Below are 10,894 nucleotides of genomic sequence, written 5' to 3'. Positions count from 1 at the left end.
TGCTTAGGCCACAAATTCTTTAAGTAACCAAAGATGACCTTGAACTCATGACCCTCCTGCATCTCTCAATCTCTCTCCAAGTTTGAGATTACAGGTGTGGCCACTGCTTCTGGCTTTACTCCTTCCTTCCTTTTTTTTTTTTTTTTTTTTTTCCTCTTTCTCTCTATGTAGCCTTGGCTGTCCTGGACTCACTTTGTAGACCAGTCTGGCCTTGAACTCAGGTCCATCTGCCTGCCTCTGCCTGCTGGAATTAAAGGCATGTGCCACCATGCCCGGCGGCATTGTTAATTTTTGAAGTTTTTGAGATGACCTCCTCAAGTGTCTGAACTCAAGATCCTCACCTCCCCCCCCCACACACTGTATAGCCAATGATATCTTATGCATGCATATCTTGCCTGCCCCACCCCATTCCCTGATAACCTCTGGTAGGAATGGATTCTAGATTCCAAAGCTCTTCTTCCCAGCAGCCCCTGGCATAGACTGGCACACAAGTAAAAGGGAGGCATTAGCTATCGGATGGGATTGATCGTCAAGGGCTGTAGGAGGCTGTCAGCCTTGTGTAAAGGGATGCGGGTGGGGAGCTTGGAGTCTACAAGAATTCAATAACCAGGCCCCTGGTTCTGGGGCTGATGGGCTCAGAGAGGAAACCTAGTTGATGACACAATGCCTGTGGTGGCTTGCTACGAGCTAGCATTAAACCATTTCTGTCTTTTATGCAAAATGCTGCTTACAATCCTGTAGCCATCCACAAGTCAGCTATTCACAAGACAGATATTATTAAAGGTAGATAGAATTCCACAAGGCAGATTTTTTTTTTTCTTTCTTTCAAGACAGGGTTGCTCTGTGTAACCTTGGCTGTCCTGGACTCACTTTGTAGACCAGGCTGGCCTCGAACTCACAGGGATTGCCTGCCTCTGCCTCCTGAGTGCTGGGATTAAAGGCGTGCGCCACCACGCCCGGCCTCACAAGGCAGATATTATTGTCTCTATTTTATAGATTTTTTTTTTTAATAAACAGATTTACTGAGGCTAAAACCAGCCATGAATTATGCCCATTTGTTCGCTTTGGCTCTCTTGTACTGTTCCACACCCCATCTCCTGCACAGCCTAATGGACTGTTATTTATGTACAGATGTCCTCAATGAAGGTGTAGTGCGCCTGGTTCGCCTTTGTGCCTCCCCACCCCCACGCCCCCCCCCACTCCCCTCCCCACCCCCCCACCCTCCACCCGTTGCTTGCACATAGTGAGGCTTTGATTAACATTTGTAAAGGGAATTAGTAGATGAAAGATCTGCAAGGGCCTGAGGAGGCTAAGTTAGGGATGCAGAGCACACCTGCCCACAACCGCCCTCGCCATCCTTTCACCTTCAGAAGCCAGCTACAGCCTGTTCCCATTCTCTGCTGGGGGCCATTGTTCCCAGGCCACTTCAACTCTACATAGCCTGCAGCCATTTGGCTGTCCTCCCCCCCCCCCCCCACCCAGTCTCTGCGGCCACTACCACCAACGTGGCTCTTCTCCCGCTAATCCAGCCACCGTTGACATGCTGCACAAAACAGAGCCTTATGAAGTTACTGGTTGATTGATTTTTAAGACAGAGTCTCAGGTAACCCAACCTTGAATTGGCTGTGCAGCCAGGAATGACCTTGAACTTCTGATCCTCCTGCCCCCACCTTTTCTGAGCTGAGATTACAGTGGGTTTATTAAATGCTAGGGATAAGCCCAGAGCTTCGTGCATGCTGAGCAAGCACTCCATCATCAACTGAGCCACATCTATAGCACCTCGTTTTGTTGTTCTTGTTGTCGGTAGTCCAGGTTTGCCTCAAACTCATGGCAATCCTCCTGTCTCAGTCTCTTGCCGCCTGGCTTGGCTCAACAAAAACTTCTAAAGACCCCGTTACTGCCCTCCCTGTTATCTGGAATGAGTTCACCACTACTCTTGAACCCAGCTTAGACCTCAGGTGATGGGAGATAGCCAGGGGCCATAGGGAGGCCTTATAGGCCTTCAGTCCCCAGAGGCGGTGCATTCAGCAGGGCAGGGCAGGGCAGGGCAAGGCAGGGAGGAGCCAGCCAGCTGGCTCCAGGGCCAGCTGTTCCCACTGCCGCTGGGGCTTGACTGTCTCTCTCACCGGAAGCCCAGTTGCGGTGGTAGCTCCGGCTGCCTGCCGGGAACTCGTGCACTATTCTGGGAGTGTGATGGAGCTGGGCAGCTGGTGAAACTTCAGCTCCCTGGTTTCCAGGCTGGTCTCCTCTCTATTGATGGTAAGGCAGAGTTCAGGCATTATGCAAGTTCAGAACCGCTGATGGCACGTTGAGGGTCTTAATAGCAACTGTGGTCTTGCTAAAGTGGAACTTGGCAAGGGGCAGGCGGCCAGTGTTCAGCTTTGGGCTTAGCAGCGGTCTGTCTTATTGTCCGCTCGCAGGGCCCACAGTCTTTTTCCTCCAGTTTTACACTTTGTCCTCTTACCCGCCCTGTTGTACAAAGTTAACTCATTCAGGGACCTTCTGAAACAGTCCCTCCAGGTTAAACCTAGTGATGATTTCCTCCACAGTCCTTGCTGTTTTAGTAGTTTTACTACACTTATTTGTCTATTTGTGGGGGGTTGTTGCACAAACACACATACTTAGGACTGGCTGCATCACTTGCTTTGAAAACAGATGACCTGAGCCCCTTTTCGACCAATTCCCTGGGAGCCTGTTTGATATCCACACCCCAAAAGGTACATAGTGACCTTAAGAAATAGTAAGGTCAAGGATGGGTATGGTGGCACATGCCTTTAATCCCAGTACTCAGCAGGCAGATAGGCAGATCTCTGTTGAGTTCAAGGCCAGCCCGCTCTACATAGTGAGTCCCAAATCAGCTGGTACTACACATTGAGACCCAGCCTCCAAAACAAACAAACAAACAAACAAACAAACAAGTCAGGCTTTGTGGTGCACGCCTCAAAGGCACTCGGAGGCAGAGGCAGGCAGATCTCTGTGAGTTCGAGGCCAGCCTGCTCTAAAAGAGAGTTGCAGGACAGTGAGGGCTATTACACAGAGAAACCCTGCCTCAAACAAAACAAAACAAGCAACCCCCCCCCCAAAAAAAAACCAAAACCAACCAAGCAAAAAACACACAAAATAAGGTCTTGGCTGGAGAGATGGCTCCATGGTTAAGAGCACTTGCTGCTCTTACAAAGGACCAAGGTTCAGTTCTCGGCTTCCACAGGTGCCTCACAACCACCTGTAACTCCAGAAAAGAGGGTTTTCTGGCTTCCACAAGCACCAGGCGTTCACAGGGTGCACGTACACACAGGCAGACAAACACTCATACTTAGTAAAAAGTAAATGAGAGCTGGGTGTGGAGGCACATGCCTTTAATCCCTGGACTTAGGAAGCAGAGGCAAGTGGATCGCTGTGAGTTCGAGGCCAGCCTGGTCTACAAAGAAAGTCCAGGACAGCCAAGGCTACACAGAGAAACCCTGTCTCCAAAAACTAGGGGGGGGGGGGGGGGGGAAGCCAGGGGAATGCGGGGGGGGGGGGCCGGGGTGGAAGAGCCAGGTGTGGTTGTGCACGCCTTTAATCTCAGCACTTGGGAGGCAGAGGCAGGCGGATCGCTGTGAGTACGAGGCCAGCCTAGTCTACAAAGCAAGTCCAGACACCCTGTCTCGAAAAACAAAAAACAAAACAACAACAACAAAAAAGTAGATAAATGTTTTTAAAAAATAAAAAGTAAGGTAAAGATCAGATAGGAACATCTGGGAGTAAAGGAAGTAGAGGCAGGCACTTCACAGAGAGCAAGGTGCTGCCTCCCCATCCTGCCAGGCGGTTCACAACTGAGGCCATCTGGGAGGAGTCAGCCAAGCTGTACACCGAGGGACCCAGTTCCTTCCTGTTTATAGAGTTTCTTTCCCACAGTATTGGGGATGGGAGATGACACGGGGCCTCAGAGCACCCAAAGGTAGTGGTTCCCTATGTAGGTGGCTCTACCACACTTCCGTGATCTTCAGAGGAGGGGCTGTCACCCATTCTACAGATGGGCAAGTTGTGCGCTCTTGAGTTTCTCTGCCATCTTGCCAGCTCTATGAGCTTTCTGTCCATTAGAGTTTGTGCCTAGGTGAGCTCTCAACCCATCCCTGGGCACCAACCCCTGTTGGAGGTTGGTCTGATATATTTTGATGCTGATTAATAAAAAGCACCTGGGCAGGGCAAACGGGATAGGCGTGGCTACGGTTCCGAGGCTTGCTGGAGACAGAGAGAATCTCAGGAAGAAGAGAGACCTAGGGAGAGAAGAAGAGAGGAAAAAAGAAGAACGCCATGGGTTACATGGCATAGCACATGGCCAGCGTGGATGGAGGATTTGGCGCAGATGAAGCTAACTAGCAAGTAGATGGGACTATGGGTGGGAGGTAGCTTGATAGAAATTATTAGGAGCAGATGGCATGGGATTGGGGAGTGGGGATACCTGCCCCACTATGGGAAGTAGCTTAGGGTATTACTATATGCCCTGCCCCAGGTTAACTAAGCGTATTTTAAAAATATAACAGGTGTCTGTGTCTTGATTGATTGCTAGTGGTTTATACTGCCATAATAATAAGTGTAGGCCAAATAATAAACATTATTAGGCCATATTGATAAATAAGCAACAACAAACCCAACTTCTCTCTGTTCCTCCCCAGAGGTAGGTCTTTTCTCTGTCTCTGTGAAAAGGATAATTAAAGAATAGGAAGTTGGGCTCGTGAGATGGCTCAGTGGTTAAGGAGAAGTTGCCAAGCCCAAGGACCAGAAAGTGGTCCTCTGATCTCCACATATGCACCTAGTGCAAGCATGCATGCAACTGATACACACACACACACACACACACACACACACACACACACACATATATATAATTTTTGTTTGTTTGTTTTTGTTTTTCCAAGACAGGGTTTCTCCGTGTTAGCCTTGGCTGTCCTGGACTTGCTTTGTAGACTAAGCTGGCCTCAAACTCACAGCAATCCGCCTGCCTCTGCTGGGATAATCAATATAATTTTAAAATGCCTTTTAAGAACAGAAAGTTAGCTGGGCGGTGATGGAGCACGTCTTTAATCCCAGCACTCAGGAGGCAGAGGCAGGTGAATGGCTGTGAGTTTGAGACCAGCCTGGTCTACAAAGCGAGTCCAGGACAGCCAAGGCTACACAGAGAAACCCTGTCTCTAAAAACCAAAAGAAAACCCCAAACCCAAAAAGAACAGAATGTTGGGGCCGGGTGTGGTGGCATATACCTTTAATCCCAGCACTTGGGAGGCAGAGGCAGGAGGATCTCTGTGAGCTCTAGGCCAGCCTGGTCTACAAAACAAGTTCAAGAGTTCAAGAGGAGCTGGGCATGGTGGCTTTAATCCCAAAGTGAGTCCAGGACAGCCAAGGCTACATAGAGAAACACTGTCTCGAAAATAAAAATACAAAAAACAAAAACAAACAAACAAAATCAAGAGAAACCATGTCTCAAAAAACAAAAAACAAAAGAACAGAAAGTTGGTGTCAATGTCTAGCCCTGGGTATGGCCTAATGTGCTTTCTACTAAGAATTAAGGAACTTGATTTCCAGTCACCTTCCAAAACTCACTGACCCCTAACTTTACTTGGGGAATCTCTTTCCTTTCCTCTCTATCCTTTTTTTCTCTCATTTTTAGTGTTAGGGGTTGAAAGGGTGAAAAAACCCCCAGGCATGGTGGCACACGCCTGTAATCCCAGCACTCAGGGAGGCAGAGGCAGGCAGATCTCTGTGAATTCAAGGCCAGCCTGGTCCACAAAGTGAGTCCAAGACAGCTAGAGCTACACCCTGTCTCAAAAAAACCTAAACAGACAAACAAAAAACCCACAAGCTAGCGAACCATGACTACACCTTTGGCCACTGGACCATCTCACCGGTCCAAGACCATAGATTTCTGAACCCACCTAAACCTGTTCAACCAGAACCTCTCATTTATTAAGGGCACAGGTGTCTGTGAGATCTCCTAAGGTTGCAGCCCCTTAGATACGAGCCCATTTTGGATACTAACTCTGTAGTGGTGAGAATGGCTCTTTTATGTGTGAATATTTGTTGCCATATTGGTGCAACTGTTTGGGAAGGATTAGGAGGTATAGCCTTGTTGGAGGAGGGTTTTTTTTTTGTTGTTGTTTGTCTGTTTTTTGTTTTTTATGGTGGGGGGTTGGGGGTGGGGGCTTTGAGGTTTCAAAAGCCATTCCAATGTCTCTCTACTTGAGGATTAAGATGTAAGTACTCAGTTGTTTCTGCTGCCTGGATACCAACCCTCTCTAAGCTCCAAATAAAACTCTTCCCCCCCCCCCCCCAAGTTGCCTCTGTTGTGGTGTGGTGCTTTATCACAGCAATAGAAAAGTAACTAAGCTTCCAGAGAGAGTTGACAAAGATGAACAAAGCCACAGGCTGTGATTGGATGGTGCATAATAAGAAGGCAAACTCAATGGGTAGAATTAGTCTTGGAAACTTTTGATGGGGAAAAGAAGTCTTCAGAGTAAAGAGATCCACCCCAAAGTTGGCTAGGGAGAGACCAGAAGTGACGCCAGCTCTGATGTCTTCTTCTAGCCTCTACGGGCAGCCACACAGTTGGCATTCACACACACACACACACACACACACACACACACACACACACACACACACACACACACACACACACAGCCTGCAGCACCACTCTAACCGCATGCCATAAAGAGGAAGACATCAAATGCTACAGTGGTTATGGCTCCCACTGACAGGCCATCTGAACGCAAGGTGTGTGGAAGGAATCAAGGGGAGGTAGAGACGCAACTGTCCCTGGGCTTTAGATCAGCTCAGTCCCTACTGCAGATGTGACGTAGTCCAGTGTCTGTCTGCCTGTCCATCCATCTACCGGGATGAAGTTCTGCACTTTGTCTCTGGGCTCAGCTCACCCTCCAGGGCTGGTTCAACCCATGACCGAGAAGCTAAGCTCTGAATTTCCTCTCTTATCTTATCTTCTATCTACACAGGCGCCTCTGTCTGTATCAGCGCTCTGCCTCTCTTACAGCAGCTATGAACGCTTGTAGGCTCATTAGCCCTCTGTACTTATTCTGTTACACACACATCCGCACGCACACACACACACACACATTCTATATATATATTAATATTACTGTGCATATCTAATCTGTAATCTAAAACTAACATAATATTAATAATTAAGACTGGAATAAAAGAACGACTGTTGGCTAATAACTGGCTGTCCAGGCAAACTGGGAGTCCTCAACAAATTGAAACCAATAAGACTGACATAGTTTCTTTCTTTCTTTCTTTTTCTTTTTCTTTATTTTATGTGTGTGTGTGTGTGTGTGTGTGTGTGTGTGTGTGTGTGTGTCTTATGTTTCCAGACAGCGTTTCTCATGTAGTCCTGCCTGTCCCATACTGGCTTTGTAGATCAGGCTGGCCTTGAACTGACATAGTTTCTGAATTTATTTTTGCTCAATAAATTCTGACATTGTGGAAACACACAAATGCACCCTTTTCCCCCTCTTCTGACACCTGACATTACATCATGTGCTCATGATCAGGGCAGGAAGCAGGAGTGCGGGTTGGGGGACCAGTGCAAAGTCTCGTAAAATTTCTTCTTGTTATCAAAAGCTGTTATTAGGCCCGGGACCCAGACCAGCGGGTAAACGCATTTGCTATGAAAGCCTCACAACCTGACTTTGTTGCCCATTACCGATGTCAAAGCAGAAGGAGAGAAACGACACCACAAAATGGTCCTCTGACCTCCATATGCACACCAGGGCACACAGAAGGACACACATCAGGGGCCAAAGACAATTTAAACCAGTGGTTCTCAACCTGTGGGTCTCGACCCCTTTTGAGGCATCTAAGGACCCTTTCACACGGGTCCCCTGACACCACCAGAAAACACAGACGTTCACGTTACAATTCACAACAGTAGCAAAATTACTGCTATGAAGTAGCAATGAAAATAATTTTATGGTTGGGGGGGGTCACCACAACATGAGGAACTGTAGGTATTAAAGGGTCAGTAGCCTTAGGAAGGTTGACAGTTCAGGGGCAACCATATCCAGTAGCCTTCCTCCATATTTTCCAGTCATGCCTGTCTGGGAGGAGTCACTGGAAAGCTGGGAGCACACCTGGAGGCTCTTTGCATCCAGTTTTTATTAGGGATCTCCGGAGGCAAATGCCACTTGCTGCTGTGCTTTCCTGCTTCTGCCTTCCCACCCCCCTCACCCCCCAACTCCTCCCTCCCCCCACCTTTGCCTCAGTCACGCAGCCGTTTACTGTTTCCTGTTCTTTAGTGGCAGGCAGGAGCCTCAGCTTTAGAAGAAAAAGGAGTGCAGGCAGTTCCTCCGTGCAGGGCAGGCCTGAGGCTCCAGGCCTCCGGCTTGTCAAGGTCACTTTTATTGCTTACACTAGAGCAGCCAGCGCAGGGCAGTGGAACAGCAGAGATTTACTCCCGACAGCCTTTTCGCCCTAATACCATATTGCATTTCAAAACAGTTGCCTTGCTCACTGGCCTGCAAACAGCAGCTCATCCACTACCCTGTCCTTGGATCTGCTTCTGCCCTGAAATGTGATCCAGCAGAGCCCTTCTTGGCCAGCTCTCTGCCTGCTCATGTAGGGCAGAAGGGCCCTATTCCCAGCAGCACCTTAGTCCTTATTATCTTTGAGACAGGGTCTCCTGTGGCCTAGGCCGGCCTTGAACTTGACAAGCAGCCAAAAAATGACATTGAACGTGTGATCCCCCTGCCTCCACCCACCCCACCCCGCCCCACCTTTTTTTTTTTTAAGGTTTTTCAAGACAGGATATCTCTGTGTAGCTGTCTTAGAACTCACTCGGTAGATTAGGCTGGCCTCAAAATCAGAGATGCACCTGCCTCTGCCTTCCCAGTGCTGGGATTAAAGGTGTGCGCCACCACTGCCAGCTTGCCTCCACCTCTTAAGTGCTGGTATTACTATGCCCAGCTGGGTTTCTTTTCTCTTCTTTCTTTACCTTTTTTTTTTTTTTTTTTTTTTTTTTTTTTTTTTTTTTTTTTTTTTTTTTTGGTTTTTCAAGACAAGGTTTCTTGTAGTCCTGGCTGTCCTGGACTCCCTTTGTTGACCAGAGTGGCCTGGAACTCACAGAGATCTGCCTGCCTCTGCCTCCTGAGTTCTGGGATTAAAGGTGTGAACCACCATGCCTGGCTACTTAAAAAAAAAAAAAAAAAAAAAAAAGAAGATTTATTTATTGTGATTTTATGTGTGTGTTTGCCCGCATGTTATATGTGAACCATTTGTCTGCAGTGCCCATAGAGTCCATAAGGGAGCAACAAATCCACTGTAATTTGAGTTACAGATAGTTGTGAGCTTACATGTGGGTGCTGGGTATTGAACCTGGGTCCTCTGCAAGAGCAGCAAGTGTCCTTAACCACTGAGCCATCTCTTTAGGCTCAGCATTCAGGTTTTTTAGTGAGGTACTAGGATCTAAACACAAGGCTTTATATACGCTAGGCAAGCTCTCTACCATCTGAGCTATGCCCCTAGACCCTATTAGATGTTAGCTAACCCCTTCTAATGGTCCTTGTTTTGGGGGAAAGGGTACCCTTGGTGACCAGGTCTTACTCTGTAGCCAGGCTGGCTAACATCTCTCTGGCCCATGGTTCCGCGATATGTTTCTGAAACCACTAGTTTTCTAAAAGTTCTTTCTTGAGCAGTGTTCCAGCTCCCCTCCAAGGCACAGCGCCCAGCCCCTTGTTCTTGATGCTTATCAACTCCTCTCCGGATACAGCAGCTAGCCATATGTGCCTGGAAATGCAGAAGCAGAAAGAAGCTTCTGGTGCCAGTGGCCTGGGGGAGCTCAGGTTAGGTCTTGTTGTCATCATGTCATGTCTGTCTGTCTTCCACCCCTCCCCAACTCCAGACGATGACTTCATGACCAGCACGCGTTCTGTTCTCACAGAGGACCACTTCCTCCGTGGAGTCAGTCCAGTCCCAGAGTCAGCCACTTCCCTCAGGCTCACCAGAGATCTCGACAGGTCACCTCCTGAGTCCTGGGAGAGCTAAGTAAATACCACTAACTGAAAGTACTGCCTGAGTCACTACTGCATCCTGGACGTGATACCAGTACACACGCTCATTGTGCCCAAGTCTCTGCTTTTGCTTTCTCACTCTGTTCCTTCAACCTGACAGAAAAAAACAGAACAAACAAACAAACAAAACCAGGCCTGACCAGGTCTAAAACTGCTCTCCAGGATAGCTTGAGGGATAGCTAGGACCTTACATGAAACAGGCCTGTAGACAGTAGCCATATGAGCTGGCTCTGCTAGTCTGAGACTGTGGGACCCATGATGTCATTTCCTGCTTGGTAACAAAGGCAGCTTTGCTGCCTGCCCCTGCACTGGTTGTCATGGGTGGAGTGAGCTTAGCCATGTTAAGAGTGTTTGGAGAGCTTATTTAATGCTCTTCAAATACAAGGTATTGTCAGACTCTTGGACTCCTCAGAGGGCCGTAAGTGTCTAGCTGCTTTACAAATATTTGTTGGTTTCAATGAAAGGGCTTCCTACCAAGCCCAGAAGGAGCAAAGCCACCGGCCACTCTGCTCTGTAACCACAGCTGGCCACCAAAGCTAGGGAGACCGCTGGGTCAAAGTGCTAAGGAAGTCCATGAATGTGTGTTGTTGTCCTATCTTTCTCCCAAGAGACCAGGGAACAAGGCTAGTAAAGAGTTGGATGATAAATCTCCCACATTGTTTTGGTAATTGATGGCTATATAAACATGCTATCCCAAATTTAGTGCCTTTAAATAATAATATTTACTTAGTTAGTGAGACAAAACTCTTGTGCAGCCTGGACCGCCCCCGCCCCCAGATCCATATATATAGCCGAGGATGACTTTGCTCTCCTGATCCTCCTGCCTCCACCTC

Source organism: Acomys russatus, chromosome 16 (genome assembly GCF_903995435.1).
Source record: "Acomys russatus chromosome 16, mAcoRus1.1, whole genome shotgun sequence".
Classification (NCBI taxonomy): Eukaryota; Metazoa; Chordata; class Mammalia; order Rodentia; family Muridae; genus Acomys; species Acomys russatus.
This window is presented reverse-complemented; position numbering follows the sequence as displayed.